Source organism: Musca domestica, unplaced genomic scaffold, assembly GCF_030504385.1.
Source record: "Musca domestica strain aabys unplaced genomic scaffold, Musca_domestica.polishedcontigs.V.1.1 35, whole genome shotgun sequence".
In the NCBI taxonomy this organism is placed as follows: Eukaryota; Metazoa; Arthropoda; class Insecta; order Diptera; family Muscidae; genus Musca; species Musca domestica.
Genome location: NW_026712315.1, coordinates 4851586 through 4877505, shown reverse-complemented (window position 1 = coordinate 4877505; position 25920 = coordinate 4851586). Strand labels below are relative to the sequence as shown.

Below are 25920 nucleotides of genomic sequence, written 5' to 3'. Positions count from 1 at the left end.
ATTGTATTATTGATCATGGCTAAATAAGTAATGGGGCTTATCTTGTGTAGGAACATGCAACAATTGGTTTTGAATAATGATAATAATAATAACAATAATAATAATAATAATAATAATACTATTTTCAAAAATTGTCAACTTCATCCAGGGTCGACCAACAGCCTTGAACCGCAAATCTGTCCATTTTCATTTGGCAATTATGCCATTCGATAATCATTCAACGTTAGTACATATTTTAGTACTTCTGCATGTACGTTTTTCCGCAAATGTTTACATCGCCGTCTTTCATATACTTTTGGTCAGACATTCTTTTTTTTTTTTTTTTTGTTTTAATTTTTTTTTTTTGCTTAACTGTTTCATTTAATAACAATAGGAAAATTCTATTTTTGAAAAAAAAAATGAAACGGAAATTTGTTTACCTTTCGGACGTCATTAAACCGCGAAGTTCTTGTTCTTGTTTTTAGTCCGGCCGAACAAACGCCCACTGGGGACCCAGCAACATTTGTTTATTTGTGACGTTAAACTGCTCTGATTAAATGATGTGATGCTACTATTTTGGTTAGGTGGACGTAACAATAATGGCATGGATGAAGAATCAATTTTTAGGGGACATTAGGGTCTTTCGAAAAAGTTGGGTACGAAAAGTCGTAAATTGCACAATGCACTGAACCGAATAGTATTCAGCTCATTATTATACCCTCCACCATACTATGGAGGGTATAATAACTTTGTCATTGTTATGGATCGCGTATGCAGGTCCACGTCTTCGTATAGTCCCATATAACGATAACTCCCGATATTCGATATTTTGATTATTTTAGCGCCATTTTTCACCGAAATTGTTTCACATTTTGTATTTGAAGTTCGGAATCGGTACTACAGTCTATGACAAAAATTAGTTATGAGGGTCCTTCATGTGATTGTCTTGTAGAAGAACATAAAATCTATAAATACCGGGAACCGCTACGACCCATATATGATTGAAGATTTTAAAATTTTGAGGATTTCCTTGGAAGGTGTCTATTTTTAAAAGAGTATTGCAGATTCATACAAAGTATTATCTTCAATATTAAATTGCTCATTTTAATTGATCCTGAATGGGTTAAAACACAAATTAATTCCGCTAATTGAATTAAATATATTATTGAGTAATAAAAAAAAAATCTGCAATATGAAATCAATTCTAAAAATCAACAAAAGATCGAATTAGTACATTTTTATCTCAATACTCAACATTTCCTCATTCAAGTCAAGTCGCTTCGAATCGATTAGCAATGAATCGACGCTGTGGTATTCCCCGAATCATAAAATAACGTCACACACCAAAGAATGCTGATCAAGCGACCTGATGCCAAAGTGGACGACCATATCGACACATAAGAATATGAATGTGACAAGCGGCAAACGGATCTCAGAATAAACAAAAACATTTCCAAATCGGTTGCCAAGTGAGACAACGAAAACGAAAGAAACGTGTCGCATCTATTAACCATCGAAATATTCCAAGAAACCCAAAATATTGTATTTCACCAAAAAATAACTACATTTCGCATAGAGTTTGACCCCGCCTCCAGGCATAAATGGTGTGCTGCTCCTGGTACCGACCATTGCCATTTAATATTCAAAACTAATACCAATTATGGCCACAGCTTGCTGCTGCTGCTGTCGATGTTGCTATTATTATTAATGAGCGATTTGATGATGTTTTTCGTTTTTGTATAACGGCGTGACAATGAAGCCCACCCATCAGGCCAGCAAGTCGGTCAGTCTGTCGGTCACTCATAAAATCATGAAGTGTGCTGGCCCAGCTTGCCAACCTTCGTGTTTGGAATGCCATCTTTCGATTTACGATCTCTTCATTGCGTTGTTGGGCTATTTTTAGACTTACGACGTCATTTGCCAATAAAATTGGAATATGGACCTTAAAAGAAACGTTGAAAATTATTGAATGCCGCCACCTACCAACAACAACCCGTTTCCATGGCGGTGTCGAGAGAGAGACACCTTTTTTAATGATCAAATAACAAGGGGCAATAAATGTTTTGCGCATGATTAACGTTTTTATGCTTCGTTGGTGCACAGTGGGCGATGTGTGGAGGAATTTGCAGGAAAAACAAGTTAAAAAGTATCACTCGGGCTTTATCGACGGATGTATACCCGCAGCTATTGTCTGTTTATTTGAACATATTTTGCCAACTGTAAAGGCTCATGTTGAGCCTTTATGGGGGGATGTTACGAGGGAGGTGGCCAATATTATACAACACCTCTATTTCCATATTTGGACTATATCGCTTGATATGATATACAGGTTGAGATGAAAAAATTGCAACCAACTTCAGATTGCTGTCACTTCTAAACCACTCGTCCGATAGCTGTTAAAATTTTTCCAGTGACAGCTCATTATATGGTTTACAAGCGTACGAAAGGATTTTAGTGAGAATTTTCCAGAAAAAAAGTTATTTGTGATGGAATTCAAGCGTGATAGTGTGACTTCTTTAAATTTGGCTGGAAAACCAGAATTGGCTATCGTTAGAGCACTCCAGCATTTAAATGTGAATAAATCTGTTGTGTCAGGTACCATCGCTCGTTACCGTGAGCTCCATAGATATTCAACATTTTGATGCATTTGTGGGGAGGTACCAGAAGGAGTGCGCCGATATATCCCATTTTCACAGCAAATCTTGTGTTAGTAGAAATAATGGGATGTGCGAAATTAAAAGAGAACCAGATGCCTATGTCGGATTTTATGCTCGTTTTGGTTATTCAAAATGTTGACCCGTTGTGGGGGCGGTAGCAGAAGGAATGGTCCGATCTCAACCACCTTTGTAACAGATCTTGTGTTGATGGAAAAATTGAGATGTACCAAGCCTGAATGGAATCGGATATTAATTTCGCGTTTTATGAGCTTCATAGATATTAAAAATTTTGATGCCATTGTGGGGAAGGTACCAGAAGCAGTGCGCCAATGTCTCCCATCTTCACAGCAGATCTTGTGTTAGTAGAAATAATGGGATGTGCGAAATTTGAAGAGAACCAGATGCTTATGTCGGATTTTATGCTCCTTTTCACTATTCAAAATGTTGGCCCTTTATGGGGGCGGTACCAAAAGTAATGTTCCGACCTCTACCATCTTTATAACAGAACGTGTACTGATAGAAATATTGAGATGTGCCAAGTTTGAATGGAATTGGATGTGAATTTCGCGTTCAATGTGCTTCATGGATATTCAAAATTTTGGCCCTTCGTGGGGGAGGTAAAGGAAGAAGTGGACTCGTATATTTCATATTCACACCCGACCTTGGGTCAATAAAAATATTGTGATGTGTGTAATTCGGTGACAATCGGACTCTCATTTCACATTTTATAAGAGTTATAATTGTTCAAAATTTTCTGTGGGGTAGGTACTTAATAGAGTGGACCGATATTGTCCGTTTTCTCACCTGACCTACCATTGACGCAAATATTATGATTTGCAAAGTTGGAGCAAAATCGGATTATCCTTTTTTTTTTGTAAATTTTGACCTTTTGTGGGAGAGGTACCAGAAGGAGTGGGCCGATATTGCCCATCTCCGAATTCAATCTAAGTTTGATAATAATATTACGATGTACCAGGTTAAGACTACATCGGATACTGTATTCTAGAGTTATCGTGCGCACCAGCCAACAGACAGACGGACAGACGTACATCGCTATATCGTCTCCCAATGTCCCTAAACGGATTTGGTCCAATTAGACCTAGGCTATAAAACCATTATTTCGTTGAGGCACGTTTTGGCCGTATCAAATACCCTCTGTAGCCAGGGGTTAATATTTTCCTGTCCCATTGTGCAGAATTTTACATTGGCCGGGTTCCATAGTGAATTTACAATGGTGATCAACTGTTTAGGTATAGTAATCTATAATTTCGTCCCTAACTCCAAGTACCTATTTTCAGGAGAAACATTTTCGACGGAGGGAAACCAAAGGGAGGAGAAGAATAAACAAGTAAAAAAACATTAAGTTCGGCCGGGCCAAACTTTTAATACCCTCCACCCTAGGGTAAAAGAACATTAGAAGAAATGTGGCAAAAAACATTAAAATGCCGAATATCTCGAGGTACCGTTATATAGGGGCTACACCAACACGTGCACCTATAATTACAATGTTTCGCCACACGAACTAGGACCCATTATGACCCACAAATACCAACTTTTACACAAATCAGTGAAAAAATGTGGCATAAATCATCAAAATACCGAATATCGGGAGGTACCGTTATATGGGGACTATACCAGAACGTGGACCTATACATGCAATGTTTTGCCACACGCTCAGGGACCCGTTGTGACCTACAAATACCAATTTTCAGACAAATTCGTGAAAAAATGTGGCATAAATCATCAAAATACCGAATATCGGTAGGTACCGTTATATGGGGACTATACCAGAACGTGGACCGATATATCTCATTTTCAATACCAACCATTCTAGGGACAATACACACATTTGTGCCAAATTTCTACGTCAAATAATGTGGGCTCTATCGTGATTTCAACAGACAGACAGACGGACAGACAGACAGACAGACAGACGGACAGACAGACGGACATCGCTAAATCGTCTTAGAATTTTATGCTGATTATGAATATATATACTTTATGGGGTCTACGACGAATATTTAGAGGTGTTACAAACGGAATGACAAAGTTAATATACCCTCCTACCCATGGTGGAGGGTATAAAAACCTGGTTTTTATATTAAGTGTAGGACTTAAATGTCTTGTCATAGTGTGCTTAGGGCCCTTCTTCTTTTCTTTAAAAATCTTTAAAAATATGTAAAGCTCTGAACAACTCGATTCTACAGCCGGAGCTTCCGCTCAAAACGTTGGAAATTGATCACGACATTTTTCACGATTTGTATCCTCGTCGTAACCTAAACAAGCGATCACCACTGTAGCTCCCTCTCATACTCAAACCCGTACATCTCTACTCTACATCTTTGTAGTTTAAGTTCATTTTAAATGACAACAACAATAAAAACACTTAACATGAATTATGCCAGGAAAAATAACAACAACAACAATTATGCCAAATCATTGTTAACAGACACATTTCAAGCTAAACATAGCAAACCCACCTATGTTTGTTGGCCCTGTCGGCGGTTGGTAGTGAGGACCATTGATTTTGTGGGGGCCATTGCAAACCAACAAATAAATCGGAAAGAGACAGAGAGGGGGAGGGAATGATGGGTGTTTTGCCAGCATGATTTTCGAATGTTGACCAAGTTAATACAAAATCGGCGGAATGAGTCATACGCACAGGCAAGTTCGATACTCTCAAACGAACAACAACAAAATCACCAACAGCAAATGAAGCGAAGCGAATTAGATAATTTGCGTAAAAGAAAGTAAATAGAGATGCCAACTTTATTCGGGTGGTCGTGGTGGTGGGGGGAATTCCCAAATAAATTTTGGTATTTGTTTCCAGTACCTTTGTCAATTTTTTTACACCTCAATATTTTTGTTGATATCATTTGTTAGTAAAAAATTGAGGCTAGTGGAATTTTTTGTCATAGCTCATCATTAATTTTTATGAACTCTGAATTTATAATTTTTTTTTTTTTTCGAAGAAGGTTCGAAATAGTTTGGCAACACAATAGGCCCCCCAGCCGGCGGAAAAAACATCAATCTTGCGGCACGAGTGCTGCGATTTGCTAGAGGTCATTGCCTATTCCAAATATTTCGAATGAAGCTAATCTTTTGATAGATTAGATTTTCGATACGCCAGAAGAAGATGTACTATTTTGTTTATCAGTCAATGTACATCACCCCCGCCATGTTGTACGGATAAGTTTAGTTGCTGACATTGCTTTGAAGACTGAAAGGCATTTGGACTAATCTATTCGAACATTTCCTCGATCGTCGTTGATGTTTGACAAACCTTCAAAAGAAACTGAAACGCTGGCGTTTTCTTTCTTTTTCGGGGAAATGAAAAATCACGAATTTTCTTTTGCTTTTGGGGGGAAATATTCTACCCGCCCACCGTCACATGACGCAGGTAAAAAAATGTTTTAAGTTTTTAAATTGCTGGTTTTATTGGACTTTCTTTTTGAAGGACCAAAATAATTGGATTTTATGGGAATTTTTTTCGACCAAGACCAACAGACCAATATGCAAGGATTTTCTCAAGGAACAATACAAAAATGTGATTTTTTACTTTTACTTTCAAAAAACTTGGTATTTTTAGAAAAAAATTTTACGAACCGACACCCTCAAACGTAAATTTTTCTTTTAAAGAATATTTTTTTAAAGAATATTTTTTCAAGGTCCAACCGACGTGGATTTTCTAAATAATATTTTTCAAGGACCAACAGACGTGGATTTTCTAAAGAATATTTTTAAGGACCAACAGATTTGGATTTTTTTTCAAGAATATTTTTCAAGGACCAACAGACATGGATCTTTTAAAGATTATTTTCAAGGACCCGCAGGCGTGGATTTTTTAATGAATATTTTTTTCAAGAACCAACAAACCTGGAATTTTAAAGAATTTTTTATTTAAGGACCAACAGATTTGGTTTTATTTTTAAATATTTTTTAGGGACCAACAGACGTGGATTTTTTAAAGGATTTTTTTGGATTTTTAAAAAAAATTTCTAGGACTATAGATGTGGATATTTTTAAGGACCAATAGACGTGAATTTTTTAAATAATATTTTTTAAGGACCAACATTCGTGGATTTTCTAAAGAATATGTTTCAAGGACCAACTGACGTGGATTTTTTTAAGAATATTTTTCAAGGACCGAAAGACGTGGATTTTTTTTAAATATTTTTCAAGGACCAACAGACCTGGATTTTTTAAGAATATTTTTCAAGGACCAACAGACGTGGATTTTTTAAGAATATTTTTTAAGGACCAACAGATGTGGATTTTTTTAAGAATATTTTTCAAGGACCAACAGACGTGGGTTTAAAAAAAAATTAGAACCTACAGATGTGGATTTTTTAAAATATTTTTAAGGACCAACAGACGTGGATTTAAAAAAAAATTAGAACCTATATATGTGGATTTTTTTTAAATATTTTTTAAGGACCAACAGGAATTTCTGAAGAATATTTTTCAAGGACCAACAGACGTGGATTTTCTAAAGAATAGTTTTCAAGGACCAACAGACGTGGATTTTTTAAAGGATTTTTTTAGATTTTTAAAAAAAAAATTAGGACTACAGATGTGGATATTTTAGACGTGAATTTTTTTAAGAATATTTTTCAAGGACCAACAGACCTGGATGTTGGAAAAACACTTTGTCTGAAAATACTTTGTTTTAATTTATTTCAACAAACATATTCTTCTTTGAAAAGCTTTGTGATTTTCTAGTTTGAAAATGTCAAACAATTTAATTGTATAATTGTCTTGTTCTGAATTTCAATTTGTTAACAACAATTTGTTTCTTAATAAATATTCTATAAAATTGAATATCGTTGTGCGTTCCGCTTAAAAGGCAGATATATACGGGGAAGTTTCTCGATAATAAGAAGAGGAAAAACTATATATTTCCCAAATAGGTTATGGGCCCAGGGCGTTGTGGTCTATTTTAAGCGGAATTGGATTTTATGGTTAACGCAAGAACATAGAAAAGAATTGTCATGGCGACGTCTCCAATGTTCCAGATTGAGAAGCTAGATGAACATAACTATGAGACATGGTCCGTGCAAATGCGCAGTGTGCTAATTCACACAGGATGCTGGAAACATGTAAATGGTGATGCGAAAAAAATCCCGAATTTGACTGCAGAACAACAACAAGCATGGGATGATGTTGATGAAAAGGCTCTTGCTTCTTTGACTCTTTGTGTGAAGCCTTCGCAGCTGAACTATATCAAGAATTGCAGTACGTCAAATGATGCCTGGGAAAAGCTAAAGGATGTGTATAAACCTAGTGGTCCTATGCAAAAAGTGTCATTGTATAAGAAGCTATTAAATCTCAGCATGAAGGACAGCTCAAATATGTCTGAATATTTGAACAAATTCTCTAGTATTTCAGATCAATTGGCAGAAGCTGGTATACAAATCCAGGAGGAACTTTTGGTAATAATCCTATTGTCGAGTTTGGAAAAAGATTTTGACAATTTTGTAATTGCCATGGAAACAAGGGACAGTCTTCCTACGCTTATGGTTCTAAAACAGAAATTGCTGGAAGAATGGGATCGGCGAGAACAAAGTACAAATGGAAGCGTATCTACAAATCAGCAAGCATTCGGAGCTGTTGGTGTCAAGGCAAAAAGAAATGGTGGTAAGAAAGGTGATCGAAGAAATGAAAAAGGTGCATGTTTTGTTTGTGGTAAAAAAGGTCACTACGCTAACAAATGCAAGTTCAAAGATGGTGAACATAAATCATTCACAGTAATTGCTGTTGCAGCCGGAACGCAAACAGAGAATGATTTAATGCAATGGTGTGTCGACAGTGGAGCGACAAGCCATATGTGCTCCATGAAGAATTATTTTACAAGTCTTGAAGATTCAGAAGAGACCATTATGTTAGCAGACAAGAAAGTCATCCAAGCCAAAGGAAAGGGATTCGTCGAATTGCGAGTAAACGGATGCAAGATTAAACTGAAGAATGTAATCTATTGTCCTGAATTGAATGGAAACTTTATTTCCGTAAACAAGATGGTTGAAAATGGATGTTCGGTGAATTTTTTCAAAAATGGTGCTGTGATTACGGATGAAGGCCGTACACTTTTTAGAGCTGCCAGGAAAAATGATTTGTTCGTCTTCGATGCTCAACCTGTAAGTAACCAAATTTTTTCTATTAATACTTCCGATAGTCTATGGCATAGACGATTTGGCCACTTAAATTATCAAAGCCTGAAAGAGTTATCTTCTAAGAATTTGGTCAATGGCATGACATTCAATTCACACAGTGGCGAGAAATGTGATGTGTGCATGATTGGGAAAATCCACGCTGCATCTTTTCCCAAACAATCGGAGAGAAAATCAAAGGAATTGCTTGAAGTAATTCATTCCGACGTATGTGGTCCGATGAAAGTTGATTCTGTAGGTGGATCAAAGTACTTCGTGACATTTATTGATGATAAATCCCGCAGAATATTCACATATTTTATAAAGAAAAAGTCAGAAGTTTTCGAAAAGTTTAAGACATTCAAAACCATGGTGGAGTTGCAAACTGGCTGCAAAATTAAAGCATTAAGAAGCGATAATGGTGGAGAATATCTTTCCAACGAATTTAACAAGTACCTTGAAACTAATGGAATTAAACAACAATTAACTGTTCCCTACACCCCACAACAAAATGGTGTAGCGGAGAGAGCAAATCGTACATTAGTTGAAATGGGACGTTGTCTTCTTATTGAATCAGGGCTTGATCAAAGATTGTGGGCCGAAGCGGTTGCTACTGCAACATATCTAAGAAATAGAAGTCCGTCAAAAAGTTTGGAAAATACTACTCCAATGGAGGTATGGTCTGGGCGGAAACCAAGTGTTAATCATTTGAGAGTTTTTGGTTCTAAAGCTGTTGCGCTGAACAAAAACGCAAGAGGAAAATTTCAAGAAAAAGGCGAGAAAATGGTCATGGTTGGATACTCACTAGTGTCTAAAGCCTATAGGCTCTACGATCCTAAATCTGAAAAAGTTATGGAAAGACGGGACGTCATTTTTGATGAAGATAAGGCATTAGAAAAATCACAAGAGCAAACACCAGAATTGTATTTTTATGTGCCACCTGAAAATTTTGAATCTCTGGTATCTACCGAAGTGGAAGAAACACAGGAAATGAATATAGAACTCAATGATGAACATTCAAGTTCGGATGACAATTTTCAAGATACAGAAGATTTTTTGGGATTTACTTCTTCAGATGAACAAGAAAATCCTGAACCTGCAACTGTTCAAAGAGGAAGAGGTAGACCAAAGATTATTAGAACTGGTAAACCTGGTCGACCCCGAAAAGAACATAACTTACTGAATAATGTGGTGGAGGATGGTATTCCTAAAACGTATAAAGAAGCAATATCCAGTAAATTATCTGCTAAATGGAAACAAGCCATGGAAAATGAAATGTTATCACACCATCAAAATAATACGTGGACAATGCAAGATCTTCCGCATGGATGTAAGGCAATCAATTGCAAATGGGTTTTTGCAATCAAGAAAAATAGGAAAGGACAGGTGGAGCGACATAAGGCACGGCTAGTCGCTAAAGGTTGTAGTCAGAAATTCGGCATAGACTACAATGAAACAGTAAGATATTCCACTATTCGAATGTTACTTGCATTAGCGGTAGAACACAAAATGCATTTACATCAACTAGATGTAGTCACGGCGTATTTAAACGGAGAATTGCACGAAGAAATCTATATGCGTCAGCCAGAAGGATTTATCGATGAAAAAAACAAAAATAAAGTTCTGCGCTTAAACAAATCCCTTTATGGCCTTAAACAAGCGGGTCGGGAATGGAACTTAACGCTAAATAACTTTCTGTGCAAGATAGGATTTCTCAGATGTGACAACGAACCTTGTATGTATAAATCAAATCTAAACGGTCATTTGATGTTAATAGCTGTCTATGTGGATGATTTAATAGTTGGATGTGAAAATGAAAACGAAATTTTGAAACTTAAGGAAGAAATTGCAACCAATTTCGAAGTGACTGATAAAGGACTGTTAGAGCACTTCCTGGGAATGGAGTTTCATCGAGATGGAAAAACCGGTGAAATTAAAATATCTCAAACTAATTTTATAAACGAAATGTTAAAGGAGTACGGTATGGAGAATTGTAGACCAGTTTCAGTGCCACTGACTCCTGGTTTTCAGAGTAATTGTGAAGGTGAATGCAGGAAAATAGATCCCACCGAATACCAATCTTTGATCGGTTCCCTGCTTTACTTGGCTCTGACAACTCGCCCTGATATACTCCATTCAGTTACCAAGCTTTCGCAAAGAAATGCGGATCCACACTTAGAACATTGGACAGCAGCAAAACACATTCTAAGATATTTAAAAGGTACTAAAGATATGAAACTTCACTTTAGTTGTGGAAATGGCAAACTCATTGGTTACGCAGATGCTGATTGGGGAGGATGTACTACAGATAGAAAGTCATATTCTGGATCAGTATTTTTTATTGGAAATTGTGTGATTTCTTGGGAATCCAAGAAACAAGATATTGTCGCTTTGAGCAGTACCGAAGCAGAGTATGTGTCAACTTCTAACGCATCGAAGGAAGCTGTATATTTAAGTCGATTACTTCACGAACTGGGATTTCTGCAAGAAAACTGCGTTCCTATCAATGTCGACAATCAAGGTGCTTTGCAATTGGCATATAACCCGGTTCATCATAAACGGACAAAACATGTGGACATCAAATACCATCACATAAGAGATTTAATAAAATCAAATACAATAAAATTGGTTTATTGTCCAACGAATGATATGGTTGCCGACATATTTACAAAAAACCTAGCAAAGTCGAAACATCAAAAATTTGTCAGTCTAATCAATTTGAAGTAAATCAAAACGTGAAGAATATGCATGTTGTGGTGGAGTGTTGGAAAAACACTTTGAAAATACTTTGTTTTAATTTATTTCAACAAACATATTCTTCTTTGAAAAGCTTTGTGATTTTCTAGTTTGAAAATGTCAAACAATTTAATTGTATAATTGTCTTGTTCTGAATTTCAATTTGTTAACAACAATTTGTTTCTTAATAAATATTCTATAAAATTGAATATCGTTGTGCGTTCCGCTTAAAAGGCAGATATATACGGGGAAGTTCCTCGATAATAAGAAGAGGAAAAACTATATATTTTCCCAATACTGGATTTTTTAAGAATATTTTTCAAGGACCAACTGACGTGGATTTTTTTAAGAATATTTTTCAAGGACCAACAGATGTGGATTTTTTTAAGAATATTTTTCAAGGACCAACAGACGTGGGTTTAAAAAAATTAGAACCTACAGATGTGGATTTTTTTTTAAATATTTTTAAGGACCACAGACGTGGATTTAAAAAAAATTAGAACCTATAGATGTGGATTTTTTTTTTAATATTTTTTAAGGACCAACAGGAATTTCTGAAGAATATTTTTCAAGGACCAACAGACGTGGATTTTCTAAAGAATAGTTTTCAAGGACCAACAGACGTGGATTTTCTAAAGAATAATTTTCAAGGACCAACAGACACGGATCTTTTAAAGAATATTTTCAAGGACCCGCAGGCGTGGATTTTTAAATGAATATTTCTTTCAAGGACCAACAAACCTGGATTTTTTAAGAATTTTTTATTTACGGACCAACAGATTTGTTTTTTTTTAAATGTTTTTAAGGACCAACAGACGTGGATTTTTTAAAGGATTTTTTTGGATTTTTAAAAAAAATTTTAGAACTAAAGATGTGGATATTTTTTAAGGACCAATAGACGTGATTTTTTTAAATAATATTTTTTAAGGACCAACATTCGTGGATTTTCTAAAGAATATTTTTCAAGGAACAACAGACGTGGATTTTCTAAAGAATATGTTTCAAGGACCAACTGACGTGGATTTTTTTAAGAATATTTTTCAAGGACCAACAGACGTAGATTTAAAAAAAATTAGAACCTACAGATGTGGATTTTTTTAAAATATTTTTAAGGACCAACAGACATGGATTTAAAAAAAATAAAAAAAAATTAGAACCTACAGATGTGGATTTTTTTTAAATATTTTTTAAGGACCAACAGGATTTTCTAAAGAATATTTTTCAAGGACCAACAGACGTGGATTTTCTAAAGAATAGTTTTCAAGGACCAACAGACGTGGATTTTCTAAAGAATAGTTTTTAAGGACCAACAAACGTTTATTTTTTAAAAATATTTTTTAAGGATCAACAGACGTAAAATTTTTAAGAATATTTTGTAAGGATCAACAGACGTAAATTTTTTAAGAATATTTTGTAAGGATCAACAGACGTAAATTTTTTAAAGAATATTTCTTTCAAGGACCAACAGACGTGGAATCTTTTTAAAATATTTTTTTTTAGTACCAACAGATGAGGATTTTTTTTAAATATTTTTTAAAGGACCAATGGTCGTGGATTTTTTTAAACATTTTTTTAAGGACCAACAGACGTGGATATTTTTAAAATATTTGTTTAAGGACCACCAGACGTGGATTTTTTAAAGAATATTTCTTTCAAGGACCAACAAATGGAGTTTTTTTTTAGAATATTGGATTCTTTAAAAATATTATTTTACGGACCAAAAGACCACCAGACGTGGATTTTATAAAAATATTATTTTAGGGACCAAAAGACCACCAGACGTGGATTTTTTAAAAATATTATTTTAAGGACCAAAAGACCACCAGACGTGGATTTTTTAAAAATATTATTTCATAGACTAAGAGGGTGGGGTTTTCAAGAATAAAATTATTATGGGACTCTCGGAGCTAGAAACATGGATGTTTTTCAAGGACTATCAGAATATTTAAAGGATATTTTTGCAAGGACTCTTCAAGTTTCTAATGTCGGATTTTTCAAAGTCTATCTAAGCTATAAATCTGGATTCCTAAACTGTTTTTTTCGAAGACCTTGAATCTGGAAATTTTAAAGAATATGTATTCAAGGACTATTAGAGCAAGAAACGTGGATGGATATTTTTGAGGGACGAATACAATTAAAAGTGGTTTGTTATTTATGGACTAATGAAGCAGGATTTTTGTGAGGATATTTTTTCGAGCAGAGAACGACAAAAAACGAGCTATTTTCAAGGATCAAAAGATCAGTAAACTGTAATTTATTGAAGGGTATAAAGAATCGTTGTAAGGCGTATCTGAGCTACAAACGTTTGGAGATTTTTTTTAGAACGTTTTGGAATTTTAGGATTATGTTTCCAAGGATTATTTTTGGAAATAATTATGGATATTTAAGAACATCTCACAAGGACAATTATAGAAATAATCCAGATTTTTTTTTAATTATTCCTTTAAAGACATAATTCCGATTTTTTAGAAATATTATTTCTAGGACCAAAGGACTTGATTTTGGATTTTTAACAACAGTTTTTCTCCTTTCTTCTTTAATGTATAGAAACCCCATACATGAGACCCTTCAGGAGTCATCTGCAAATAGAAGAGCTTTGAGAAGTATTCAATACAGAACACCTTCCATAGACTTTTCAGGCATTGGAGACCTTCTCCGTGGTATGATAGCTGAGATAAAAGGGTTTTTAAACAATTTCCAGGCCACTCTAGTCTTAAATTTATTTTCCGATCGAATTCCATCATAACAAACAAAGATGCCAAGAACATGTTGAGGATTGGCAAAAAAAAAATCAAATTCTGACAACCAATCAAAGGTCCTCTTTTACTAGAATACTTCCCATAGGAGTTCTAATATATAGTATAGTGCTCTTCTATAAATAGCAACTCTCGCACTTATTTCTCATCGAACGGAAGTAATAATTTATAAATCTCCACTGCTGACTCACGACACACCATTACCCTCAATGCTCTTGAACACCAAATTAAGAAATATTCCATGGTTTGTGTGACGTCACAAGTGAATGGAGGTGAAACATTCACGATTATTACCCCCAAAAAGTACACCAACGAATGATTCAAAAGAGAATGAGTGGGATTCCATTCCCAAGCAGTGGTCATAATTCAAAGTGAACAACAAAAACCAAAACACAAACATCAACATTGATTATCTGCAGGCGCAGATTTGTAGGTAGGCAAGGCACATAGATAGATACCTGCAAAATATATCCCCAAGAATCCACAGTGTAAACACCAGCGCCATTTTCTAAACAATAGCCAAAATTTTTGCGTTCTAAAATCCAAAAAAAAAAAAAAGTTTTCAATATTTTTTTTTTTTTTTAAATTTCAACATTTTTCACAATGCAATTCGCTTAAGTAATTCCAAGCGAGTTGTGCTAATGATACCAATTTGCGGCGGATTGGTTATGAATAGAACCTATGTTTAGAGGTAATGGTTCACTGATTTTTCCAACAAAGTTTCCAATGTCCCCGGACCATGTTTCCGAAGTGATAAGTGATTCCCCTTGTTTCGATGAGAGAGTTGTTACTTTCGTTGCTGCTGCTGTTGTTGTTGTTGTGGCGAACAATGATTTTGCATTGTTTGGCTAACAACAATAATAGTGTGTGAAATTTGAACATGAATTACGAGGGTGGTGTGATAAGTGAGGGAAACAATTCTAGTTTAAATTAAATAGTTTGATTTTTTTTTTAAATTTTCCCACGGATGGATATTTTTAGCCTGATTGCGAGGAAGTATTTATCTATTTACTTTTTTTTGGCATAGACCCAAGTACCCATTCGGGTCTTGAACCCGGTTTTAATCTACTCAATAGATAGGTAATTGAAACGTTGAAAATTCTAAATATATCCGGTTATACATAAAGGCAATGGTACAAAATTCAGTACCTTTCGTACGCTTATTTTAGGAAATATCAAAACCTAACGAAATTCCAAGTAGACACAGTAAACCTTGTATACCCTCAGCCGTATGGTTAGTTAGACCCTAAGCCATATGGCTACAGAGGGTATATATCATTTGATACGGCCAAAACGTGCCTCATCAAAATAATGGTTGTAGACCATAGGTCTCTTTGGACCAAATCCATTTTAGGACATTTGGAGTCGATCTAGCGATGTCCGTCTGCCTGTCTGGCTGGCTGATGTGGACGATTACTCTAGAAGGGGTATCCCGTTTGGTCCAAACTTGGTACATCGTAATATTTTTATCAAACTTAGATCGAGTTCGGAGATGGACAATATCGGTCCACTCCTTCTGGTACCTACCCCACCAGAGGACGAAACTTTCAAAAAAATATTTTACTGCACAGAACGAGAAAGGATAATCCGATTTTGCTCCAACTTTGCAAATCCTGATATTTGCATCATTGCTAGGTATCTATCTAGGTAAGTATCTTCCCCACAAAGGGTTAACATTCGGAATAATCTTAACTCGTATAAAATCTTAAATAAGAGTCCGATTGTCTTCAAATTACACACATCACAATATTTTTATTAAACCAAGGTCTGGTGTGAACATGATATATATCGGTGCACTACTTCTGGTACCTCTCCCAACAAAGAAAAGAAATTTTGAATATCCATAAAGCTCATAAAAAGCGAAATTAACATCCGATTCCATTCAAGACTTGGAACATCTAAATATTTCCAGCAACACAAAGTATGTTATAAAGATGGTAGAGATCGGAACATTCCTTCTGGTACCTCCCCCACTAAGGGCTAAGATTTTAATAACCAAAACGATTATAAAATCCGAAATAAGCATCATGTTCTCTTCCTAGTTAACACTTGGCATTATTTTTACTAATACAAGATCGGATGTTCTCTGTATCGGCACACTACTTCTGGTACCTCCCCCACAAAGGGTCAAAGTTTTGAATAACGAAAACGATAAAAAAAATCTATAATAGACATCCGGTTCTCTTCAAATTTCACACATTTTATTATTTCTACTTAACAAGATCTGCTGTGAAGATGGAATATATCGGTCCACACCTTCTGGTACCTCCCCCCAAAAAACGGCCAAAATTTTGAATATCCCTGAATCACATAAAACGCGAAATCAACATTCGATTCCATTCAAGACTTGGAACATCTCAATATTTCTACTAACTCAGGCTGTGCTGTGAAGATGGGATATATCGGTTTACTTCTTCTGGTACCTCCCCCACAAAGGGTCAAAGTTTTGAATAACGAAAACGATTATAAAATCCAAAATAAGCATCAGATTCTCTTCATATTTCACACATTTTATTATTTCTACTAACACAAGATCTGCTGTGAAGATGGAATATTTCGGTCCACACCTTCTAGTACCTTCCTAACAAACGGCCAAAATTTTGAATATCCCTGAATCACATAAAACGCGAAATCAACATTCGATTCTATTCAAGACTTGGAACATTTCAATATTTTTATCAACACAAGATCTGTTATAAAGATGGTAGAGATCGGCCCATTCCTTCTGGTACCTACCCCACAAAGGGTCAAAGTTTTGAATAACGAAAACGATTATAAAATCCAAAATAAGCATCAGATTCTCTTCATATTTCACACATTTTATTATTTCTACTAACACAAGATCTGCTGTGAAGATGGAATATATCGGTCCACACCTTCTGGTACCTCCCCCAAAAAAACGGCCAAAATTTTGAATATCCCTGAATCACATAAAACGTGAAATTAGCATTCGATTCCATTCAAGACTTGGAACATCTCAATATTTTTATCAACACAAGATCTGTTATGAAGATGGTAGATATCGGACCATTTCTTCTGGTACCTCCCCACAAAGTATCGAAATTTTGAATACCCATGAAGCTCATAAAACGCCAAATTAACATCCGATTTCATTAAGACTTGGTATCTCTCAATATTTCTATCAACACACGATCTGTTATAAAGGTGGTATAGATCGAACCATTTTTTCTGGTACCTCCCCCATACATAGGGTTCAAGATTTTGAAAAACAAAACGCTCAAGGAACGCGAAATAAGCATCCACCTCTCTTCAAATTTCGCACATATAAACATTTTTTCTAACTCATAATATGTTGCGAAGATGATATATATCTGCAAACCCCCTTCTGCTACCTCTCCCACAAAGGGTTACAATTTTCAATACTTTTATCTACCATAACTTGCGAAACGAGTCTGGGAGTCTTTACAACTTGCTATATCTAAAGTGAGGGAAACCTGGCACATAGCAATATTTATATCATATTTATTTAGGTCCGATACGAAATGCACTATATTGGGCCATTCCTTCGGAACCTTTTTTTTACAGAGGATCAAGAATTTGAATAATCATAACAGCAGTCAAAATACATTTAATTAATCGAATAATCGAACATTGACGGAGATTTTAAATCTGTCGGCAAAACCGACTGATTCTTTTTAACTTTTTAGATTCTAGTATCAGGCCATCAGTCAGTATTTCATCGCCTTTTAAGTTTGTTTTAGTTATAAATGTATGCATCTATTTATGTATGCATGCATATGTATATAATATAGACGTAATCAAATCCGATTGCGAAAAAATGTTTTGATTTTTGCAACTATGTATTCAAAAACTAAACACTTAGTCATTAATTTAAACAAAAAGAAAAAATCACACACCAATAGATATCTCAAACCAAAAAAAAAAAAAAAATCCATTCAGACCTGCCTCTCTTTTTTGCCAATGGAAATTCCTATAGCAGTGGCTGGTCTTTCAAATGAAAACAAGTAAAAAAACATTAAGTTCGGCCGGGCCAAACTTTTAATACCCTCCACCTTAGGGTAAAATAAACATTAGAAGAAATGTGGCAAAAACCATTAAAATGCCGATTATGGGGAGGTACCGTAATATGGGGGCTACACCAAAACGTGGACCTATAATTACAATGTTTCGCCACACGAACTAGGACCCATTATGGCCCACAAATACCAATTTTTAGACAAATCAGTGAAAAAATGTGGCAAAAACCATCAAAATACCGAATATCGGGAGGTACCTTTATATGGGGGCTATATCAAATAATGGACCCATGCATGCAATGTTTCGCCACCGAAGCTGGAACCAATTATGACCAACAAATACCAAATTTCAGACAAATCCGTGAAAAAAATGTGGCAAAAATCATCAAATTACCGAATATCGGGAGGTCCCGTTATATGGGGGCTATACCAAAACGTGGACCTATAATTACAATGTTGCGCCACACGAACTAGGACCCATTATGACCCACAAATACCAATTTTTAGGCAAATCAGTGAAAAAATGTGGCAAAAACCATCAAAATACCGAATATCGGGAGGTACCGTTATATGAGGGCTATACCAAATCATGGACCCATACATGCAATGTTTCGCCACCGGAGCTGGAACCCATTATGACCAACAAATACCGATTTTCAGACAAATCCGTGAAAAAATGTTGCAAAAATCATCAAATTACCGAATATCTGGAGGTACCGTTATATGGGGGCTATACCAAATTTTGGACCCATACATGCAATGTTTTGCCACACGCTCAGGGACCTGCTATGACCTACAAATACCAATTTTAAGACATATCCGTGAAAAAACGTGGCATAAATCATCAAAATACCGAATATCGGGAGGTACCGTTATATGGGGACTATACCAGAACGTGGACCGATATATCTCATTTTCAATACCAACCATCCTAGACACAATGCAAATAGCTCTGCTAAATTTTGGAGCTCTACGTCAAATAATGTGAGCTGTATCGTGATTTCAACAGACAGACAGACAGACAGACAGACTGACGGACAGACAGACAGACGGACATCGTTAAATCGACTTAGAATTTTATGCTGATTATGAATATATATACTTTATGGGGTCTAAGACGAATATTTAAGGATGTTACAAACGGAATGACAAAGTTAATACACCCTCCTTTCCAAGGTGGAGGGTATAACAACAACAAAACCCAATTCGCAATGTCATGGAATTATACAATAATAATAATTTGAACAACAACGAAAAAACGGCATTTTAATTAAATTTCAATTAACTGCAAATTGAGGGTAAAAAAAAGACTCCATCTCCCCTCGTCTCTCCCAGTCTAACAGCTTAACTTACAACACAAATCAACGGATTCACGTGCTAGGTAATAAAAATGAAACACAAAAATGCTGTTCAAGAGACTTTTGTCAAATGACAGTTGCACGAAATGACGACACGGTAAAGTGCTGCTCAGCTGTCACGACACACGCCATGCCATGTCATGCCACGCCATCTACCAAAGAAATGATGTTGTGACGTAAATGTCTTGTTTTTTTTTTTTTTTGTTGCTTTTGAGTTGTTTTCAGCTTCCGTTTATCAGAAAAAAAAGTGAAGAAATTACTTCGTTGGGTTAATCCAGATTAGACAAAAATATATTTTTAACTATTTTTGCATACTAGCAGCCGGCAGCAGACAAGCAATGGCAATCAAACAATGTTTGATTAACCCATTAATGACGGAGACCGAAAAAAAAGAAATATTCCCAGGTGTCAATTGAATTATTTGTTTTTTTTTTTTTTTTTTTTGAGATTTTGGTTTTTTCTTGGCGGGGAAAGTACCAATGGAAATACAATTTATTTGAAATGACATGGGAAATTTTCAAATTTGAAATCTTTATTCAAAAAAAAAAAAAAAAAAAAAAGAATTCTCGAAATCTGGATCAAATGTTCCGTGTAATCTAACAAAAATCATATCAAATAGAATACGAATGAGAACTCATAACAAATCTCCTATGACTGTCTTTCCGAATTTCTAAAGAAATACAGGATGACACAAAAAAACTGCAACCAACTTCAGACTGCCGTCATTTCTAAGCCACTCGTGCGACAGCTGTCAAAATTATTCCAGTGACAATTCATTATATTGTTTACAAGCATTTTGGTGAGAATTTTCCAGAAAAAAAAAATTATGAAAAGGATGGAATTCAAGCGTGATAGTGTGATTTCTTTATATTTGACTAGAAACACACAAGTGGCTATAGTTAGAGCACTCCAGCATTTAAATGTGAATAAATCTTTTGTGTCTCGTACCATCGATCGTCATTGTGATACAGGTAGCGTAGTCCGTCAGATGTCAGGGAAGTGGACGGAAGAAAACAGCAACATCAGCAGAAATTGTTCGAAATGTAAAGAAGCGACTTGATCGAAACCCGCGTCGCAGTGGCCGAAAAATGGCTCGTGAGCTGAACATAACGCAATATTCCATTCGGCAAATATTGAAACAATGAGCTCGGGGTAAAGCCATTGAAATTGCAAAAAGTGCAAGAACTTACACCGCAACACAAAGAAAATAGACTCAAAAGAGCTAAAATGTTGCCTCGCTTGGCTGAAAGTGGTGAACTGCCGAATTTGGTTTTCTCCGTCTCCGATGAGAAAACATTAATTGTCCAGCAGTTTGTAAACAAACAAAATGATCGTGTTTACTTGCCAAAGAGGTCAGCTGAAAATGTGCACTTCCGGTTGGCCAACAGAACTCAAGCGCCGGCCATGGTGAGGGTGTGGCCCACACCATAACAGCCGATGGTCGCTCTCCGCTTGTATTGATCGACCGTGGCATCAGAATAAATGCCGAATATTATCGCGAAAATATTCTGGAGGGTGTATTAAAGCCTTGGACACGCAAACATTTTGGCCGCAGACGTTAGACATTCCAATAGCACTCAGCAAGTGCCACCCAAAAATGGTTACAAAATGAAGTTCCCCACTTCACTTCCAGCGCACAATGGCCACAAAAATCTCCGGATACCAATCCGTTGGACTATTGTGTCTGGAGTATTTTGGAAATCAAGGTTGGCACTAAAAACACCAAAGTGCCGATCACCTCACCGCTTCGACGGAAATGAGCCAAAGTACCGCAAAGCAACATTCTGGCAGCGTGCGACGGTTTCATTGGCCGTTTGAATGCCATAATTCGTACCAGAGGTGACCGATTCGAACAAATTTAAAGTTATTCTTAAGTTTGATGCTATTTCCGACATATTTTGCTTTCATTCAATAAAATTAATAAAATTTAAAAATTATGGCGTTTAGGGGCCATTTTACGATTGGTCCCTAATGTCAGTTCTGTTTTGACATTTTTCAACGTTCAAGCCATCCTTAATCACCAACAAAAAGAATATGATTTTTGATCAAAAATAATCATGAGTGGTGAGGCCCATTTCCATCTTGGCGGATGCGTTAATAAGCTAAATTTACGCTTCAGGGGTACTAAAAATCCGCGTATAACCCACGAAAGGCCATTAAACCCGTTCAAAGTCACTGTATGGTGTGCTGTTTTCGCTGGAGGAGTCATTGGCCCTTTTTCCTTCCAAGACGTTGCATTCCCAATGCTTACTGTGAATGGTGAGCGCTACAAAGCAATGATCAACAACTTCTTTTTGCCGCAACAGGACTGTGCAACGACACACACTACAAGTGCCACAATCGGTATGCTGAAGGATGCAATTCCTCGTTTTGGCGATTTGCACTAGCCAGCAAGATTGCCTGAAGTCGCGGGTTTATGTCAACAAACCTCAGACTTCAGATTTTAAAGACAATATCCGTCCAGAATGTGAGGACCCAGCGCCGGAAGTTTTGGTCAAAGTGATGGAAAATGCCATAAAAAGGGATCAACTGACAATAACTGTGGCGGCGGTCATTTACATCATTTTGTCGAAGATCAAATAAATAATCCACAAGTAGAATCAGTTTTTTTTTTTCAATTACAACCAAAAGAAACATCGGAAATTTACTTTTGCGCCACCTTGTACTAACAATTTAAATTAACTACTTTGGGAGAAAAAAAATCTCTCTACAAGGCTCTCATCTATGCCATGGGAAATTATTGGATTAATGGCTAAGAGAGTAGAAGAGCAGAAAGTTTCAATAGTTTTGAAATTATTCCATGGGATATTTCTTATTAATTTCAGTGGGTTTTCGGAATCTTAATTGCCAAACAAAATTACTATCTTAATGACCCCCCTCCATCCACCTAATTAGTATCAAGCATGCAACATCAATCAATCAAATCACCACATACATTGGAGAGAAAAACTCTCCAAAGCTTCAAGTATTTTCAAATTGAATTTTTATTTGGAATGCATTTCACAAGAAAATCAACGAATATATATTTTATAGAACATGAAATGTATCTAATTTCGAATTTGAATTGATTCTGAAAACAAGTTAAAAATTATCGGTTGCCATAAGCCATAAGCCAATGTTTGGTTATTTAAATATATTTTGGCTTCTATTATGATTATTCACATGGTTGAGCCTCTATGGAGTGGGTTCCGAAGGAATGGGCCAATATTGTCATATTCGTATGGAACCAAAATAAATATGATATAAATGTTGAGGCGTGCCAGGTTTGGACTACATCAACTACTTCCTTCACTTTACATGAGATGTAACTTTTAGAACTTGTTAAAAAAACAATCGACCGAAATATTTCATTTTCATACATTTTCAGATTAAAATATTGATAGGGGGAAAATTTGAAGTAAATCGAACATTTATATCCAATTTTATGCGAAATCATAAATTCCATATGCATCTCAGGTTTCTGGTTGAGAGAAATATTTTGATATAGGAATTTGTAAAGAATCGCTGACTTGTTTTGCAAGTTATGACAGATAAAAGTATTGTATTGAAAATTGTCATCCTTTGTGGGTGAGGGACCAGAAGGGCTTCACAGATATATGTACATTATCTTCACAATCTTTTATATTTGTAAGTGTGAAATTTGAAGAGAAGTTGGATACTTATTTCGCTATATTTGGGCATTTTGTTTTTCAAATCTTGAACCCTATGTGGGGGAGGGGGATACCAGAATATATGGTCCGATCTCTACCATCTTTACAACATATCTTGTGTTGATGGAAATATTAAGATGTGCCAAGTCTGAATGGAATCGAATGTTAATTTCGAGTTTTATGAGCTTCATGGACATTCAAAATTTTTACCCTTTGTGAGGGAGGACTCCTTCTGGTACCTCGATATATTCCATTTTCACATGAGACCTTGAGCTAATAAAGATATTGTGATGTGTGTAATTTATAGAAGAGAACCGGATGCTTATTTCGGATTTTACGATCGTTTTGGTTATTCAAATCTTTCACCCTTCATGGGGGAGTTACCAGAAGGAAAGGTCCGATCTCTACCATACTTACAACAGATCTTGGGTTGATAGAAATATGGAGATGTGCCATTGGAATCGGATGTTAATTTCGTGTTTTATGAGCTTCATGAATATACAAAATTTTGACCCTTTGTGTGAGATGTACCCGATGAAATGGACCGATATATCAAATTTTCACCGCATATTTTGTTTTAGAAAAAATAATGGGATGCGTGAAATATGAAGAGAACCGGATGTTTATTTCGGGTTTTATGCTCGTTTTGGTTATTCAAAATGTTGACCCTTTGTGGGCGAGTACCAGAAGAAAGGGTCCAATCTCTATCATCTTTATAACAGATCTTGCGTTAATAGAAATATTGAGATATGTCATGTCTAAATGGAATCGGATGATAATTTCGCGTTTTATGAACTTCATGGATATTTAAAATTTTGACCGATATATTCCATCTTCACACCAGACCTTGGGTTAATAAAAATATTGTGATCTGTGTAATTTGGACATAAAATGGACACTTACATCACATTTTATAAGAGTTATAATTATTCAAGATATTTACCTTTTGTGGGGGAGGTAGGAGGAGTGGACCGATACTGTCCATTTTCGCACCTGACCTATCACTGATGCAAATATTAGGATGTGTAAAGTTGAAGCAAAAGCGGATTATCCGTCTTCTTCGAAAATGTTGACATTTTGTGGGGGAGGTGCCTGAAGGACAGAACCGATATTGCTCATCTCCGAACTCGACCTACGTTTGACGATAATATTATGATGTACAAAGTTTCTATCTAAGGGTATAAAAAAATTTTAAGAGACAAAACTCGTGGAAATTCGCAAAAACTTGTGAATATTTTCAAGGAAGGCCTTGTAAAAATATATCTAAAGACGTGGGGAACCGTGTATCTTTAAGGAATATATGGCTAAAAATCATGGATTTTTTTTTGTTTTCGCCAAAAATTTCTTGGAATTGCAGATCTTTAAAAAAATATTTTTCAAGGACCTTTTGGCTTATATCTTATCTGTTTATAAATAGTGGGTTTTTAGGAAATGTTTTCTTTTTTAAGTAGTCATCCCTCCGTCTTTAAAGATGACCTTGTAAAAAATTAAGAAATTATTTCAAAGGACTTCTGATCGAATATCGTAGTTTTTAGGGAATTTCTAGCCAAAAATCTTGGATTTTTTTTTCGAAACATTAGTTAAAAACTTCCTGGCAAAGATTTTTGGAATATTTTTCATGTCGTCGCACTAAAAGCTTGATATTTTAACGATTTTTAAAAAAGATGACCTTGTTGTATACATATTTTACTCAGATTTTTAGAAGGTTTTTATCTACAAGATTTGAAAATTATGGAATTTTAAAAATATATACTTCAAAGGATGTAGGCAAACTAACTAATATTTTCGTTTAATATCTAATATTTTGATTAGTAAAAAATCAAAAGTTGAACTTTGATCTTGATAGAGGAAGGAGGTTTAAATCGAGAGGACGACTTCTTCAGGACCTTGTTTTAAAATATATCACCTATTCAGAGGTCTTATGGGAGTTGGTTTGCAGAAACACAACTGCAGAACATTTTCACAACTCTTTTATGAAGCCATGCAGAAATGGTTTCATTCCGGCAAACTTCGGTGAGACCATTTAATTTTGCGAATGCGTGTTGTGGCTGTAATTGTATGTGACATTAAACATGTATCTATCTATCTAGACATGCTATAAATTTCAATAAAATCGTAATGATGACATTTCCAACATTAATAGCGTAATAACATACAGATTTCATGTTTGACAGCTTTTATGATAACAACAAAAATATCAACAATCGATCTGCTATAGGTGTTTTTTTTATTGGAATTTAATTAATTTTGTTCACGCCTTATAACTTCATTAAGACGATGTTAATTGGGGATTTCTTTGGGTATTTTGCAAAAGATCTCGAGTACATACCTGTGTGTGCTGCGTACGCGGCCACCAAACTCAACTGAGAGAAACCAAACAAACAAACAGGTGGAGGAGACTCTTATGCTTGTTCAAAAATCGTTCAAACATGAACAGGTTAGATCGATATTGTGATTTAAGATTACTGCTCTCTCTCTCTCTCTGTCTCTGTGCAAATTCAATTGTGAAGAGTACTCTGTGCCAACAAAATGAATGCAAAGAGATAGAGAGATAACAACTTGCTTCTCTTTTGCAAAAAATTAAAAAAATCCCAGCAGCAGCCGAGATTTTTTCAAATATAAAACTATAGTAAGTCCAAA

The 25920-nt window shown here is 35.6% G+C and overlaps 1 protein-coding gene across 2 annotated transcripts in view; it reads right to left on the bottom strand.

Moving 5' to 3' along the window:
- Positions 1–25920, bottom strand: part of LOC101898424 (ribonuclease P protein subunit p25-like protein) — an 80738-nt gene that overhangs the window by 35622 nt on the left and 19196 nt on the right. The window contains exon 1 of one of the 2 annotated variants that reach the window (XM_059125824.1): positions 25610–25649. The exons of the other annotated variant lie outside the window; for it this stretch is intronic. The gene's annotated coding sequence lies outside the window, so the exon portion shown is untranslated. Of the gene's footprint in view, positions 1–25609; positions 25650–25920 lie in introns of those variants that run through there. 2 annotated transcript variants of the gene reach the window in all.